Source organism: Vidua chalybeata, chromosome 4 (assembly GCF_026979565.1).
Source record: "Vidua chalybeata isolate OUT-0048 chromosome 4, bVidCha1 merged haplotype, whole genome shotgun sequence".
Lineage (NCBI taxonomy): Eukaryota > Metazoa > Chordata > Aves > Passeriformes > Viduidae > Vidua > Vidua chalybeata.
The window spans coordinates 23,939,893-23,950,633 of record NC_071533.1 but is presented as its reverse complement, the minus strand read 5'-3'; positions in this window follow the sequence as shown (position 1 = coordinate 23,950,633).

The following is a 10,741-nucleotide window of genomic DNA, read 5'->3' as shown; positions in this document are numbered from 1 at the left end:
GAACATACATGTGTCATTTCCTTGGAGCATGGCTTTAGGGCTGTATTAGCTGATGAGGGAAAAATTATGGTGTTACAAGTGTTTTTGCTAAAGAGCTCCCTTCAGTGGAGTCTTATAGGTTCCTGCCTACCTTGTGTGGTCATTTCCATGCTTGTCATAGGACATAGAAAGATCTCTGTGCTAGGGAGAAAAGCTTAAAATCTGTTGCAAATCTGAAGTGGTTTTCTTCCAGTTACATGAGAGGTCACAGCTGGAGGCTGAAATAAAATCAAATCCCTTTGAAGGGATGAATAAACAGCACCAAAGGATGAAATGTGACAATGCCTGAATCTTACTGACATGTAAAAGACATATTGTTAGCTACTGGAGAAAAGGTTGTGTTTGGTGGGTTTTTTTAATAATGTATTTCTTCTCTCATCCTTTTCTCCAACCCTCATCCTGCCATTACCTGTAAGTTTTTCATATGACAATAAGCAGTTTTAACTTTTTTTTTGTTTAATTGGAGCCAAATAATTCTGTGCAACACTTTGAAAATTTGGGAGAAATACCCAACTGGACTTTGAGCTCAAGTCTATCAATAAATGAAAAAAGACAACTCAAATAAGTCAAGATCTCACTACCAGTGACTATTACTGCTGTGAATAATTTTAAGCTTTTGTTCAACTGCATTTATTTCTCCTTTGTAATCCCTGAAGCATCATGTGGAGTATAGAAATAGAGCCTTTTATATGTCAGGACTCTACAATAAAATACGGGGAAATCCAGCAACTACAAAAATGAAATTATGTATGTGTGGGCAAACTTTAATTTTGCCTAAAGAATATAACCTCCTGCTTTTTAATTTCTGGTGCAAATACAGCAAATGTGCAATTAAGCCTTCTAGCAGGTCTGTAGGATTGGTTTTGTAATCCTTCCTTGGAACACAATAAATACAAACAGTAATCACTGGTTTAATGAGTGTAATCTATCATAAAACACCTAACAAAACACTATATGCAGTATTACCTTCTGATTCATGCTTCAAATATTCCAACTGTATTAAAGGAGCACAGCAATTGCTGAGTACCTACTGAGGCAGGAAGGAGAGAACAGTCTTTTAAATAAGTAAACAGCGTGTATCTGTATGATAAACAAGAAGGCTTATTCAAAATCCATTTTGCTCTCATGGAGGTGAGTGGAAACACCTTGCTGATTGCAGGTGCCTTCCCTGATGCTGCACTAAGGCCTAATTCATCTAAAACCTTCTCGAGAGATCACACTGAACACCCAACAGGATATTTAGAAGACATTACCTAATTAAGACCCAATATTTGTCTTAACTGCATCTCCATGGGAGTTCTTATCTCTGTCTTTGTTCTCTTATTCACTTCATTTACCTTTCAAAAAAACATGTGGAATACCCAGTTTGCATGAAATCACAAACTGGAGGGAGAGTTACTGCAGAACCAGTTATATAGGCTGTAGCTCTTCTACACTGCCACTGCCCTTAGTCCTTCATGGAACAGGGACTAATATGAAAACTCTAACTCTGGGAATCATTTGGGGAAGCTATTGAAACTAGATAACACTGAAATAGATTTAAACTGAAGTTTCTGGCCAGAGCTACTCTAACTCAAAGCTTGCAAACTTGGAATTGGGAAGCTTTTTCAGCCTAAGAGTAAATCAAACCTGGCACTACTTGTGACTCAGACAGAACTTGCTGACCTTTAGCTTATCTTAACTCTGTTGCTTAGCTTCTCACACCCCGGGAATGTTAGGAGACATTGTTGCTTGAAAAGCAGATAGTTGAAAAAAGAGTGTAAATATGATTCTCAAGGGATTAACACTTTCTGGTAGGACAGATGCATACATTTAATTATACTTCTAGTGTCTTCCTGAGCATACAGAATAGTATGCTACAGGGGAAGTACCTTGCCTTGGTAGAAAGCTGAATTTTGTGTATAAACATGTTCTGCAGACCCAGTTGCTGTGACTTTTATATAGGAAATCACACCTATTTTAAACCCAAGTGTTACAACTGCTGCAGGCTGTCTCTTTGGCTTTCCTGTGATTTGCATTGGTTAAATCCACTATGGAATCAAAAGGAACTGACTCTTGAAAAAGCTTATGACAATTTCTCTTCAGCTGACTTGCAGTGCAGTGTTGTTTCCAAGTGATCTGCCAGTCTGACATCAGTATTAAATAGAATATCACACCTCATGGACTAACCATCTGATTCATTGTGACAGTTTTTTTCTCTAATGTTTGAAGTTGTAATTAGGGGAGGAACATGTGGGAGAGAGAATAAAAGTCAAGAGATAAAATAAGAAATTGGATTACAAAGGCAAGGAAAGAACCTTGTAATTTATTACTCTTAAGAGAAATATGGAACAATTGCTCTTAAAAGCAATGCTAACTGTGCAAATAGTTGCACATCCTGATTAAGTGACCTCAAACCATTTTAATTAATTGTATTTAAATCTGGTGTGGTCTATAAACTTTTTTCATACGCTTGCACAAATTTGGCCAACTAACTAATACATGCAAGGAGGAATGCTCTTTATGACCTTAATGGATAAAAACTCCAGGGTGAATGTGCACCACATGTATGTGTGAGATACCAAGATGAAACTGTAGAAAGGGCTGAGTGTATCAGCACTCTGAGCCTGCACATGCTGTGCATTGATCTGAATATTCTTGAGTTGGCCACAATTAGAAGAGATTTTAAAGTAACATCTGTTGCAAGTTAGCTTGTGTTTTGTACTGAGTGGGCATTAGTCAGTGCTTGTTACATGAATTTTTTTGATGTTAGATGTTAGCTTGTTAGATGAATTTTTTGAATAATTTGGCTCACTGAAGAGCAGTGTCAATGAATTCAGTTTCATTAGACTGAAGTTTAATTCATCTCTGAAAAGCAATACTGGGTTATCTGCAAACAGTGGCATTTTCAGTCACAGGTAGTTTTTAAACACCCGAGTGAAGCCATTCCCTGGAAAAATATAATGGAGTTGTTAAAGACTTTAGTTTATTATCAGTTATGGGTTTACTTCCTTTACAGCTATTAGATGGAGAAGTCCTGTTTCACAGATCAGAATGAAGAGGTGATGGACAACTTCTGGCAGGCAATTGTCTTCCATCTTTTGTGGAAGCATTACATAAAGGCTGTTGAACAAACTAATATGGCTTTTTATGGCAGCAGTGGCCTCTGTGTGGTTCATATCAGAGGCATTTAGACATTTTGACCACCACAGGAATGGATTCAGCGGCCACCTTACTATGCTTGCCTGGAATGACTTAGACCCTGTGGTGATGGAATCTCTTTAAATTGTAACTATGAAGTACCTCTCAATCTACCTCTCCAATTTCTAGGTGGTCTGAACACAATAATTTATCAAGTAGAGCATCTTTCCTGATAAGAAAGTTTGGCATGGGGACTCTGTCTCAACAAATCCTTGTTAAAAGCCAGATGTAACTTGAGGCATCCCATAACTTGTACATGGCTGTGTGGGGGGGGGCTGGGGAGGAGTGTCACCCCAGACAGGCCCGTTCTCTTCCCTGGGATGGATGTGGACAGCAATGAGCAAACCTGCTGAACCTATCCCAGGTGACATGCCACTGGGGAATTGGCTATTTTCTCACAGTCCTGGGGCCATCCATGTGAGTTTAGTTACTGTTCCAAAGCACTCTCTTCTACTGGATGGCCATATGTTTTGAAAGGATAGTAAACGCTGCGGTACATGCTGCTTAGAGTAGATTGTGGAATAAGGCTTATTCCATGACTATCTTGCAGCAGAGCTGTGTAGATAACAGGGTCCTAGTCTGCAATCCACTGGGATACTTCTGTTTCCAATGGCCTTTAGTGCAATAAGCTCACATGGAAGTGGAGATCCTGGAAAAGAGGACTTGCCTGAGAACTGCCTTGTCCTGTGGCATGCCCTTCCCACTGTGCCTACTATTATTTCTCCCAGCTGTTTCCTACTCTTTTCCAGTATCTTCTGTTGTCACTAGCACAGGCTTTGAAAACCATAAGGGGAGAAGGGAAAATTTGTTTGCTTGAGAACTCAACATTGTTCTTAAATGCCTGGAAGCTACTAAGAGCAGTGGGATTTAACATGATTTAAGACCATTCAATCCAATGTGCCTAGCAAGCAGGGAGAAGACACATTCTTTGAGACTTGTGCTTGTACCATCACGTGGTCTCCTCCAAATTCAAACTAGTCTAGATCTCTGAAACACAACCAGAAAATTTCCTGTCTCTGAGAGGGTGGCTCTGCAACAACTTTTGATTTACAGCACGTTGGCTGTTGCTCAGTAATTATTCTGTGTGGGTTTTACTGCTTGGCAAATGAAAGATCACTTGTTCTTCAGCTGCTGCTGGGTAAGAGCTGGCACAGATCAAGTGCCATGGCTTTGGCTGAGGGGCTGTGAATCTAAAAGAGAGATAGCTTGCACTCTGGTCTGCAGGCTGTAATCTCAAACAATATTCAAGCCTATTCATACAATACAGGCATTTTTCTGTTTTCCAGACAGGGTGTTTTATATTGAATAAAATTTGCTATCAGTTATTCTTCCAGCTTGGAGAGTTTGACATTGCTCCTAATGGGACATAAGGTGTGCTTGATCACATGCTGTGATGTTACTTCTTACTGTGAGGTGAAAGAAAATAATACAACTTGTAGCAAAACTAAATACATATTGAAAATGGACTGAAACCACTAACTAATGAAACTTGTAATATATTGTGAGAGTTTGCACCTACATTTGCAGACATAGTCTGTGTTCTGGTTAATGTAAATAAATGCAGTGTTCTCATGTTACCTTTTCTGAAGGCAGCTGTGTGAATACAGAGATAACACCTCTCTTCTCCCTTGTAAACTGCTTTAGGCACTGACAGTCACCATCTGGAAGTACAGCTCTGTTCAGTGGGGTCTGATCCCAACAGTAACCCTTGCATGGTATAAATGACTGGTTTTTATCGAGCACTTACGTCACTTGCAGGATGATGCTGAGACTTTTGTCACTTGCTTAGGTAAAAAAGCAACCTCTAAACCAGATAAAATCAGGAAGGACCATGCCCTTATGAGCTTTCCCTATACTGAAATAGATAATTGCCAGTGTAATTAGGCAGATGCCTCCAACCTGTCATTTTCATTTAAAAAAATAAGAGAGTGATACCTTCCTGTTAATTTACAACAGTAAAATTAAACAGCCACATTTTTATACACAACAACAAATGAATATTCCAAGTGTAAGATGGGGACAATTGGTATTAAGGCTCCAGGTTAGAACTCCCATGTGTGCACTGGTTGGTGCTTGGCAGACTGTTTCAAAAGAAAAGCATGTTTGCAACACTCCATTGCTCTAACATAGGAATAACAAATGTAGCATCAGGTTTGAAATGACAAAGCAGAGCTTGCAGGTATGCCAAGACTAATCTAGTTGGAAAAGCTCAATAAAAAGAAAAGCAACAAAACAAAATATGAAGAGTCTGGGGATGAGAGAGTTAAATATTTGTACATGAAAAAAATTTGTACGAGCAGATCTGCACTTTTGTGCAAATACTTATTGCATAATTTAGAAAAAAACCCTCTTGTCAAAGGGTGCTAATATGAGTATGAATCACATCAACTCTTACTGAAAGCACTTTTACACAAGCAGTGTTGCATTTTTGTGCACAAGTAGCCATATTCTCTATTATAAAGACAGTAAGTTTTACTAAAATGAACTTCCTGTTGAGGATTTTGTTGGCCTCTTGGCAAAGCAGGCATGATTTGGAGATGTAGAGTAAAACGGTGAATTTCTTCAATGCCTCCCTATTGCATCAAATTATACAAATCAAATGTGTAATGGATTGTTTAGAAGGTGAGTCAACTTCTTGTGTCTGTATCTTTAAGCATGATCATTTAATACCCCAAATCATAGTAAAGCTATAATAGCAGTTGAAAGGGAGGAAAATTACAGCGTTTTTTTTTTTTTTTTCATAAAGGACAAATATTTGGAGCTGTCTTTTATTCTTGAGGTGTAAACAATACAATGTTTCATTTTGTTTTAGTGGAGGAAGAGGGATCTAGATGAAGTACATCAAAACAAAAAGAACATCTGTCAACCACAGCTATTTTACCCTACAATAAATATTCCTTTTCCAAACTTGTGTAGCTCTAAGGGAGAGGTGGCATGAGTACAGCCTCACGAGGTCTTATAATGCTGGAGAACAGGTAGGAAGGGCTGAGTGTGAGTGCATTGCTCAACAAATGCACAAAGTCAGAAAAAACAAAACCCTTAATGCTTAACTGGTACTCCTTGTAACTTGTAATTAATTAATTTACTTCACTGCAATAATTTTCTGATTCTGTTTTTTTCTGGGCCATGACTCATAAAATTAAATGGCAAAGAAATTCCAACGTAGGCATATTCTGACCAATAAAGCATCCAGTGTAATGGGCAGGTAGCCTTGCAAATTGGCACTTATTTTCAATGGGATCTGGTGGTGCTGTTCTGCTAAGCCTTTCCTTTGGCTTCCCTTAAGTTGCTTTGATTATTGTTGGGAGGTGATCCATTCTTTCCAAAGGGTGGAGCAGGGCGTCCTGGAGCCCTCTGTGAATCACTGCTGTGCTGGTTTGCTCTTGCTGATTCAGCAGGGGCAGGAAGAGAGCTTAAGCTCCTGCTGTTTTCAAGATGCCTCTCCCAGCACTGATACCTGGTAACAAAGCCACTTGCTACTCCTGACCTTCCAGTGGGTTTCAAATCAGCATCTGAATGTTTGCCTTTGGTACCAGTGCTTGTAGTATTCATTTGTTCCTTTCTTCTTTCATTCTTTCTTCCTTTCTTTCTAATTTTACTTTAGTCTACAAATGCTGTTTCCCCTATCTTTGAGAAATTGGGCTGAAGCATCATGTACAACATAAATAATCCTGTGGTTGAATTTAAACAAGATTTGGAATTCCTTCCTTATAGTTGTTTTCTTGTGCAGTGTACATCTGGTTCCAGACTAAAATGAGAGCAGAGTACAGCTGCCCCTGTTACTGAGATAAGTGACTTTTTCCTTCTGATAGCTGGAAATTAGCATTCTGTGAGGTGGGGTAAATAACCATAGGCTGATGGTTATGCTCACTCTAAAGAATAGACAGGAACATAAGAACTGTGATGCAAATAGGTATAAACATTCATTAGAGATGAATTTTTTTTTCCCTGAGTCCAATGGCAGAGGCATGTCCTGAGGTATGTTTATGAATGTGTAATTCCTACTATGTATGCATGTCAAATACGCTTTCAAATTGATGAATTCCTGGAATCAGCTGTGTTTTTAGCAACACTTGCAGTGACTAATTTATACATATTTGCTTTCCATCAAGCTTGCCTTTTGGGTTCACTCTTCTGTATTTTGAAGTTATAGATGTCAAGTTAATACTTTCTGTATCTTGAGATTTATTCGCGTGTTATTCTTTGTTACTTGACTTTCTGATTTTAAGAGTAGCAAACCCTTCTCAGTCTTTCACAACTGCCCATCGTGGAAGTCATTTGCACAGGAAAAACATGGAAAAGAACAACAGATTTTTAAGACTCTGTATATGGAGGTGGTTTCAACCATGTTGTCCAAAGAGGAAAAAACTTCTTTTTTTCCTATAAATAACAGTATGTTTTTAGCTTTATCCTCCATCATTTTCTTACTTCAGTGTAAGGTTTTTGTTGATGTTTTAGCAAGAATTGTGGATTCAGCAGACCCTCTCTGAATTGATCTACTTAAAGTGATGGCCAAGTATTTCTTCCAAGTTACTCATCCCATCTCCTGGAGAATGTATGGTTTATTCACAGTGGAAACAAAAATGCACCTGATTTCAGAATGTGAACTCAGCCTGGCATTTTGCTGCCTTGTCACTTCAGCCCTGGAGCTTGTCAGGATCTTCCTTCCAGGCTTACTGTGTGACTTCAATACATCACAGCCCAGTGCTGGTCAGAAGTTAGATGAGCTTGTTGGGTCTCTGGAATCAGCACTCCTAGGCTGCCCCACGGTGCCTAGATAGCTCTGCCCATGTTTACGGGGTGATGAGTAAATGTGTGTTAGCCACACTCTCTGCAGGTGGGACCTGGACAAGCAGGCGACTCTTCATTTAGCATTCGAGGCAGGCTTTGTGAGCACTTTGCACAAGAACTGTAACTGAAGGGGCTCTCCGTCCCAAGCCTGACAAGAAGCTGAAGCTATGCTGCAATGCCAATTACGAAGTGGGCTGTTAGCAAGAATGCCATTGATCAAAACCAATTTGCCAAAATTATGAAAGAATGTTGAGCAGATATATTATCTGGATGAATACTGAGACTAACAAAGAATGTATCAGCTGAAATGTTAATCATAAATTATGCTTTCACATCTAGTGTTGGGACTGACAAATGCAGTTATATCTGCTGAGTTAAGCCTTCTCCATTTCTTTATAATTTAAGTAATTTTGGGGCTTTAGTTTACTGCCCTTAAGACTGAGAGAACTTCTTGCATCATCCATTGTTTGCTCCCACTGCTGAAGTAGTCCACTTCCTCATATGTTAGTGCTTTAAACCCCCAAACTTTCAAACTCCCTCCTCCCTTCTCGCCTCTGAAGCTCCTGCCTGAACTTTGCATATGTCTGAATTATCCTGATACAGCATAGCCTTCAAAAGCACAGGTTCCTCAGATGAGGCAAGGCTCTGCTGGTTTTACTAAGATGCAGTTGTTTGAATGTAGGGGAGAGAAAGTAAAGGGTGCCTCTGACAAAACAATTTTTTATAAAATAATTTGCTAGCACAGCTGCTGATGTTTCTGTGTTAATTCACATTTTGCAGTGAACACAATGAGAAGCTGTTTCATCTAATGCAAGGTACTAATTTAAAGCCCTCTCTCCTTAGGTTGTGGATATTTGGAAAAAATTAATTTACAGGGGTCCTCCAGAGGTTACTGCATCCCAAAATATCTTATGAAATTTCAGTTTAAAAATTATGAACAAACAGTGTAGGCTAATGTTTCTTTGTCTGCCCATAGAGATTAACACCAGGCTGAGTTGTTACAACTGTTAATCACTGGCAAGGGGAGTTTCAAAATGAATGGCTTTTAAGCCTCATTTATTTAAATATCTTAAACCATCTGAAGAGTGCTCTCCCCATTACTAGCTTCCCCTGCTGCTTCTCAGAAATACCTTATATTTGCTAGATGCCTTTCACAGTGAAAAATTAATCTCCAGGAGGTTTGCAGTGGATGTGGGTAATATGAATTCAGCCATCCAGCCAGGAGGGCCACCCCTGTCCTGGGTGGGATCAGGCACAGCATTGCTTGTGAGAGGTGGGATTGTCCCACTCTGCTCTGCACTGAAGCAGCCTCAGTTAAAATATCTCTGAGCCAAGCATTCTCAGTCCTTGTGAGAGTGCTATCCCAGGAACAAAGCACCTGTGGCAGTGTGGTGGCAGCTACACTGGCTGTGGCCTCCCTGGAAGAAATCCAGGTGGCATCTTGCAATCCCAGAATAGACTTAAGCTACAAACAGTAGCTGCTGTGCTCAGATAATGCACCTTGCTGCCCAAATCTCAGCTGGGGCTTGAACAGCTACAGCATCATCCTTCACTTCCCTCCTCATTTCTTTAGAAGTGAGAATAAATGTTGCTACATAGTCCTAGCAGGTATTCACCACATTTGAAATTGGCATACTAGTTTAATGCTCTGTATAATTTAGAAACTTGTTTTCATTCATTCAGGGTTGAAAGCCTTCATCTGATCATTATTCTTCCATGCTTTGCATATCATGTTGCTATACAATCTTTTGTTTTCACTGCTGGTTATCTAGCTGGCTTGGAACCCATCCCCTCTGCTACGCTGAGACATAATCATTCATCAAAAACCCATATCTACTGAGAAAATCAAATACATTTAAAATGGCACTTTCAATCTGTTGCAGCAATGAGGGCTATTACACTCTGGTTACTGGAGAATTTAATGTAGTGTGTGTCACTGCAATCAGCTGAGCACATCAGCTGATAAGATTGTGGATTTCATCTTGAAGAGATTGTGAACTGTCAAATGATGAAGATAAAGTATGGGAATTATGCCATTCCTGCTATTATGCTCCTTGTCTGTGCCCCATCATGTCTTTCTGTTGTTATTGCATACATCATGTTGTGCTGGTAATGCTCAGATTCATCAGGAGGGTCTCTGAGAACTTGGAATACTCCTTGCAGGACTGTTTTTGTGGCTCACTGTTGGGTGGGCTGGATTCTTTGCTGTGTGAGGCACAACTGTACTGTCTTATCTTGACAGGCTTGTCTTGAACCCTGAGGGAAAAAGGGAAAATGCTGCTAAAAAAACATGAGACAGAAAAGAGTGGGCCTGATGTGCCTGGGTGTCACAGTTCTAATGGTATCTGTAGAAGATGAATGCTTTCTCTCCTAAATGTTCGTTGTATTGAATTTCTTCAGTAATGACTCTTTATTAGGATGTAAAGCATCACATGGCTGATTAAAATTTGAAGCATCACATGACTGGAGCATCTCTTATGAGGAAAGGCTGAGGGATCTGGGCTTGTTCAGCCTGGAGAAGAGAAGACCGAGGGGGTCTTATCAATGCATACAAATATCTCAAGGGTGGATGTCAAGAGGGTGGGGAAAGAATGCTTTCAGTAGTATCCAGTGACAAGATGAGCAGGGTTACCTCCAACCAAGGGACTGTAACAGGGAGATTTTCTGCCTTTTCTATGGCTATTAAGGCTGAACTCTTCAAGCTCTTCAATTTCACCTGCCTTCAGTTCCT